This window comes from Pan paniscus, chromosome 14 (assembly GCF_029289425.2).
Source record: "Pan paniscus chromosome 14, NHGRI_mPanPan1-v2.0_pri, whole genome shotgun sequence".
NCBI lineage: Eukaryota > Metazoa > Chordata > Mammalia > Primates > Hominidae > Pan > Pan paniscus.
Window position 1 is genome coordinate 43,861,533 of NC_073263.2, and position 7,855 is coordinate 43,869,387.

The following is a 7,855-nucleotide window of genomic DNA, read 5'->3' on the forward strand; positions in this document are numbered from 1 at the left end:
CTCTTCCTTCTCCTGAACTCTTTAGAGTCCTAACTGATCATTTTCTGCCTTTTATATCGGCAACCACCCACGTTGAATAAACAAAATACACAGGATGGAGGGGGATGGTGAGGAGGAGACACATTTCAGAGTTAAGAAAACAAATAGTCAGCGAAGCACAGAAGACCACAACTTGATTTAGACAGGTTTAGCTATGGAAATAAGTGTCAGACGAGTTGATTGTTTCCAGACCTCAACAGGCCAGAGATGGAGAGAGCAAACCGTACCATTTATCACAGCAAGTTCACACGGGGTGGAGTCGAGGTTAAGGAAATGCATGGGAAGAAACAAGAAGGGGAGTTAAGGTCCCTTTTTATTAAGTTGTCACTGAGAAAGCCAAGTGTGTAATAAAGCTCTGCTGGGTACTGATTAGACTCTGTGGGTTTGGGCAGGGAAGGAAAAAGGAAAACCCAGAGCGCCCAGAGAACAGGAGGAACTGTGAAAGGATGACATAATACCAATCATGACGATTCTTGATGGAGCAGAGCAGAAAGGGTTGACCCAAACCAAACCCAGAGGCCCACAGAGCCACACAGCCACTCACAGAGATGTTCCCATGGGCTGCCCAGATGGTAGCATCTCCGGAGGGATGAAGAAGCAAGAGGAAATGTGGACCTTGGGGAAGGTAAACAGGCTCTTGCTCTTTGGCCCTCTTGGCCATCAAGAGGTGAAGAAAGACCCAGAGGGACCTTGTCTTTCCGTGAGCTCTTCACAGTGGCACGAGCACAAAGACAACCAGAGCCTTTAAAAAAAAAAAAAAAACCAGCTGTGGCTGGCCGTGTGTAGAAGGAATTGATGAAGGCCTTGTTTTCCAAGTCGGATTATTATAACAGAGCTGCAGAATGAGCTACATGCATTGTAAGTCAAGTCTTCCCTTTTGAGAGCTATCCATATAAACATCAAGCTCTTTCTTATTGCATGGGGTCAAAATGCTAGATGTCCATTCAGGCAACACCATTCTTAATCTAGGACAACTTTGCCAATCAAAAGGCCACATGCCTAAGCGTCCTGGCCTTTGAAAGGTCTGTTAAACACTGTGAAAAGTGCAGTAGGGACCATGGCCAGAGAAAGAGAGGGCAGACCAAGCAAATACAAACCAAGTGAACACACTCATGGAGTACCAATTAGGACAAAGGAATAAAGCCCAAAAGGAGTCCCAAATTGCTAAAGCAAAACAAAGTTTAAAGGGAATCAAAAATGGGAGCTTCCTGGAGCACCAGGATTGCAAGGAAAATTGTGAACATTTGTTATTAAACCAGTAACACTAACATCATTAACTACCAGCAAGCTGAAGGAAACATATTTTTGCTACTTCAGAGCAAAGGAACAAAATACCTTCAGCCGAACCAGTCAGTTTTTTTCCTCCTAGACTTTGTTCCTTTAACTGCCAAACTCTGTGTACGATTTTTACTGGAGGATTATAATTAACTGTGTTAAAATGAAGACATTTTATTTTAACTTTTTGTGTCCTACATATTATCAAAATGATCCAGAAAGCAGCAGAAAATGAGTTCCCCTTCCTTACATACACACACACACACACACCACACACACACACGCGCTCACACTTCTCAAGTTCATTGAGTACAGTTTTTGCATATGGAAATCATCACTCTCAGTTACCAAGCAACTGCCATGATTTGTGTTTCTATCTTCTGATGGTTCCTTTGTGTCGCCTTTAATGGAGAATTGGACTGGTTAGTGTCCAAGGTCCTTTTCAACACCGAGATGCTGTGAGTCTATGAAGGAGGTGGGGTCATACACTGCCAAACAAAGAGCAGAGAGGCCAGACAACTCTCACCCTCACCCAATGCTAACACTGGTACGGCCCTCAGGCAATCGTGGTGCCAATACAGCAGTGACAGGAAGGGACTGGGCATAGTTGAGGTTTTCTTAATTTTATTTAAAAAAAAAAATGCTCTGCAAACACAACTTCAAGACATATTCCAGCCACTGTCCACCCTGCCCCACTTCTTAGCAGATTGTTGTCCCTAAGGTCCTCCTATATAGATACTCTGTAGCGGTCACCATCTGTGCTAGTTTCTCAGCTGTAAACTTGGAATAATAGTTAACACTGACCTCTCTCTCCCAGTAGTAGTGGTGTGGGGATTGACTAATTAAGCCCTGTGAAATGCGTTGAAAAGTAGACAATAGGATTCTCTCCCTGTCAGAAAGAATTCACACTATTCCCCCAACGCCTGACCCGAGGGTGGCGGCTGTAGCTCATGTCACCCTTTGCTGATATTTTGTCACACTTGGACAAAGGGCTCTGGAGTCAAAGGGCAGCTTAAACCACACACCCAATATCATGCTTAGAGGAATTCCTGGGAACTGGTTTGGTGTTGACAATTGCCCACTGCTCTGAATCACTTCCTTTCTTCCTGCAGATTGACTCTTTTCCTGATTTTTGCTCCCAGACAAACTGGGTGTGCATGTCTGTTGCGGGAGAGGGACCATGGCTCTGGCCCCAGGCTTGTATTTCCAGATGACATGAGGCCTGCAATGCTTCTTTCTAATGTGCACCAGGTAGAGATACCTTCAGAGCTTCCTCTTCCTGCCCCTCACCTATTTCCTAATCTTGGCTCAGGTTTCATTGTGATATTGATCAACCTTAAGGAAATCCTTGACTAGTAAGCAGTTCCACCAAGATGAAGCTGGAGAAACCAGAGTGGCTCAGTGCTCACCACCTACACAATTACCCAGGAATGTTGTGTGATTAATAAGTTGCTGTGGTCTTGGTGCAAACAGGTCCCTGAAAACATCTGGGCTTTCCGCAGATGGTTTACTAATCCACATACATCACTGACAATAAGCTCTTTACAAAACCCTCTTAAAGTATATTGGATGTGACAGGTTTCCAGAATTTTTAGAAGCAGAGATCCTAGGTTTAACGTGCTGATGTTCAGAAAGGCTGGTGGCACTCCGAGCATCTGCATAGCTTCTTCTGAGTAACCTGGTGATGAAGTTATTGCAAAGGTGTGAACTTTTCTTTAAATTTGATGTGACAGAGATTAAAAAAAAAACTATGATGAGGAATAAGTTAATGGAGTATATTAAACATGTATGTTCGTGTATTTAAAATGGTAATCTAACTTTTCATTTCGATCAAAGGAAAATAACATAGTCAATTAAATGAGGGCTTAAATTATCTATTTTAGATGGCTATGTCACAGCTTGGAGTATGAACCTGCTTTGTGTATCTAACACAAGTTGCCATGTTCTCTAAATGAATGAAATGCAAATTATATAAACCACTGAATAGCTATTTAGTGTAATCAATACTTGAATCCCCCTAATCCTTTCAGTCTTTACGTCATGATGCTAACCTCTGAGGATACCATGATGAACACACATGGTCTAGGAAGAAGCTACCAGTGCAATGCCTATCTGTCCATTTTCTCCTCTGGTTCCTATTGTGACTCACAGACTGTGGAAAGAAGTGACCTTGATTAAGGATACGGCAAATGAATTGACTGCTTAGTACACAAATTCATGACCTTGGCCTCATAAATGTAGCACTCAATCAAACTAGTAAAGTCTATAAACAGAAAGAAGTAATGCTACTTACCCAGAATTGCTTGTCCAATGTCACATAACTATAAAAAAAAAACTAGCCTGAACATACTCATATACATTATGGAGGGAATATAAAGTGATAAACCTCTCAACTGGAGAAAGTGAGGATAAACTGGCAATGTCCGTCACTTCTATGCACATAACTTTTGACCCAGTGAATTACACTTCTAAGAAGTCCTCCAGTAGGACTCTCCATACACATGTGTGTTTGCAAAAACACATATACAAGGCTATCTGTCAATTTATAGCAGCAAAAAACTACAACAATCTAAATGTTCATCCATGGGGAACTGGTTGAATCAATTACAGTATCATCACACAATGCAACACCATGTGGTCATTTTTAAAGAATGAAATAGATATAAATGTAATGATATGGATCATCTTTTTTGTTTTTTCCGAGACGGAGTCTTGCTGTGTCGCCCAGGCTGGAGTGCAGTGGCGCAATCTCGGCTTACTGCAACCTCCACCTCCCAGGTTCAAGCAATTCCCCTGCCTCAGCCTCCTGAGTAGCTGGGACTACAGGTGCTCTCCACCACACCCGGCTAATTTTTGTATTTTTAGTAGAGATGGGGTTTCACCATGTTGGACAGGCTGGTCTCGAACTCCTGACCTCATGAGCTGTCTGCCTTGGCCTCTCAAAGTGCTGGGATTACAGGCATGAGCCATCGTGCCCGCCCTGGATCAATCTTTCTGAACTATTATTAATTGAAAAAAAAGCAAAAATATGGTGCAGGTTATAATGAATAACATGATACCATTGAGATTCTTAAAGGGATTAAAAGAATTTTTTAAAATATACACAAATGAGCTTTTAAAAAATAAAAAGTTTTTAAAAATATATGATACACAAACGAGCATATAATATATGCACATACATCACAAATACATTATGCATGCATGCTTGAATATACATAGACACCTGCAGAAGTAGTAACAGAGGTTGCTTTGAATTTAGTGTCAGGGATAACGAGAATCTACTTTTCTCTATATTCCTTTGGTATGGTAATGCTTGAATTTTTTTTTTCCCCAGAATTTTAGAATAATTAACAAGATAAAAATGACCTGAAAACCTTTGTCCCCATGTCCTGTCTGCCACTTCAGTGGCTCCTGGTGCTCATCTGTGCCTACAACACCCAGTATGTTTGAGTGCCTCAAATGGACTCCAAACTACTTGAGGGCAGGGACTATGGCTCATTTGTTTGGACCTTCCTTGGGCAAGCTCTGTAACTTCTGTAAACCTGTTTTCTCAATGGTAAAATGGAAATGATCCTAATAGTGGTCGCTGATATTTATTAAGTAACTAGCATGGGTCCAGGCTGTGTGCTTAGTGCTTTTAATGTGGATTATTTTATCCAATCTCAAAACAACCCTGATTAGTTTTGCTATCATCCCCATTTTATAGATGAGAAAAGAGACTTTTTATTTTTATCTTTGGAGACAAAGTCTTGCTGTATTACCCAGGCTGGAGTGCAATGGTGCGATCATAGCTCGCTGCAGCTTGAAACTCCTAGATTCAAGTGATCCTCTCACCTCAGCCTCCCTCCCACCCCCCTCTTCCCAAGTAGCTGGGACTAGAGGCATGTACTACCATGCCTGGCTAATTTTTTTAAAATTTTGTGTACAGAAAGGGTCTCATTATATTGTGCAGGCTGCTCTCGAACTCTGGCCTCAAAGATCCTCCTGCTTCAGCCTCCCAAATCACTGGGGTTACAGGTGAGCCACCACACCTGGACAGGAAGAAAACCTGTATCATCCAACTAACAAGTGGAAGAGTCAGGAAGATGTGTCTGTTTCCAGGATGCATGTACATTTATAAGGCTGTGGTAAGGAGTGAGAAAGTGCAGGTGAAGTGTCTGGCCCTCAGTAGGTGTTTAGGAAACGCTAGATATGATTACCGATGTTATTCCTGCCCTACCAGGAAACTCTTCCAGCCATTAAAAACATGCACCTGATTGAACAGAAACAAAGTGGCTTTATCCTGAAATAACTGATGAAATTATAGCAGACACATGGCTACAGCTTGGGCTCAAACATGTGGAAGCATCTCTCCTTTCTTCAGTTGTGAGTGAATTGCCATGGGAGGTCATTAGGGAAAGTACTGTAGCAGGGTGTGTTTTTTTTCCTTCGGGATATGATGGTTTTACTGCTATTAATAACAGATGTGGCCAGGCAATTACAGACTTAAGATGGTTGATCACATCTTGCATTTTAAAGCTTAATCTGATCACCTCCAGGGTCAAGGAATTACATAGCTATCATAATGGATAAAGTCTGTCTTGTGCCACCACTTGTGGACCAAAGTTCAAGCCTTTGAGGTCTGAAATAGTTTATCTTTGTTCTGCAGTGTGGGGGGGTGAGGGGGGGTGGCGGGGCGGGGTGAGGGAGAAAGAGAAAGAGACAGAGAGAGAGGAGATTTATTTTCCGTGCATGTATAAGCTGAGAGAGAGAGAGAGAGATTTATTTTCTGTGCATGTATAAGCTGCTCCAAAGCTCAGCCATGAGGGTGCCCTGTTACCCTGGCTCCCATTCAAGTTTAGCTAGTAAAGCTACTTTTGGGAAAAATGAGAAGTCAGGAGGCCACAATTTTGCTTTCAGGTCTGCTACAATTCCCTTTGCAATTCTGAGGCTTTTACTCATTTGTGAAATTTGGACAATCTCACGACATTTACTTGTCCTCTCCACAAAACTTAGAGCTCTCTAAAGCAGACACTCTTCTAGCAACCATTGAATTCTCAGTGTCTAAAATAGTGTCTGGTATATAGCAGACACTCAATAAACACTAAATGAATGAATAAATGACTGTCTGGGTTTCCTTCCAGTTACAACATAACATGATTCCATAAAATCATAATCTAGTGCATTGAGTTGACTCCAATGCATGTGGCAGATAACATTTGCTGTCAGCTTTCTTGTTTTTCTCTGCCCACTATTGAGACAACTTCATGAACATTTCCACCAGAATGTAAGTAACATGTATAAAAGGAGATGACCTGAGATTTGCCAAATTTTCCTCTTTTCTAGCAGTACTGAAAATGGTTTGGAAAAAGAAGAAAGTATTCATTTGAAGTGTCGGTTATCTGCTGGTTTTATTTACACAGGGTGTGCCTGTCAACCACTCCCATCCATAATTGAGACCAGCCACCCACAGCACCTGTCGTCAAGGCCTCTATACTCAGTTCCCCTTAGTGAGATAAGGTGAAGAGAGACCACTAGCTAACAATGTGTGAAAGCTTCAAGTGACATGACAGTCACTCCAGATCTGGAAGGGGAAATGACAAAGGAAGACATTCTGGTTTTTTGTTTGTTTTCATGTACATGAGTCAGGGTTCTTGGTTGTAAATAAGACAAACTCACTCTGGCTGATTGAAGCGGAAGAATTTATTGTAAGGATTTCAGGTACCACGGAATAAAAAGGATACTGTCACTGGTTCCACCATGACTGCTAGGTACTACCAGTCTCTAGAAACTCGACCACCAAGATGAATTTTAACGTGTCTCTGTCTTTGCACCACTTGATCAAGATTCACAGTTCCCAAAAGGAGAATCTCATTGGCCAGATCACACGCCACCCTAGCTGTGAGGGGTTGGGAGACCAAGTATGTGGCCCTCTTATGCTCCACGGTGGGAAAGAAGGTCCTAAGACTCTCACAGTGATGGAGTGCCCCAAATATAAAGAATGTTTGCATGCTGGTCAGCCACAGAAAAATGAGAGATGTCCAATGCATCACAGTTTAATAGTGTAGCATCATTTATAAAGATGGGTAAAAATCAGTCTGTACAGCCACACATCCAGTGCCCTAAGTGGGGCATATTTATGATTAATGGGCATAGGCTTGTTAGGATTTCTTGCTATAAAGGCTGAAAATTGGCTGGGCATGGTGGCTCACACCTGTAATCCCTGCATTTTGGGAGGCTGAGGTGGGCAGATCACTTGAGGACAGGAGTTCAAGACCACCCTGGCCAATATGGTGAAACCCCGTCTCTGCTAAAAATATAAAAAGCCAGGCGTGGTGGTGCACGCCTGTAATCCCAGCTACTCAGGAGGCTAAGGCAGGAGGATCACCTGAACCCAGGAGGCAGAGGTTGCAGTGAGCCAAGATTGCGCCACTGCACCCCAACCTGGGCGACAGAGTGAGACTCTGTCTCAAAAATAAAAATAAAAAAATAAAGGCTGAAAATTTTACCAGCCAAAATTAAATTTTAACCAGTTAGCAGTTTCCTGGTACTTTGCCCATAA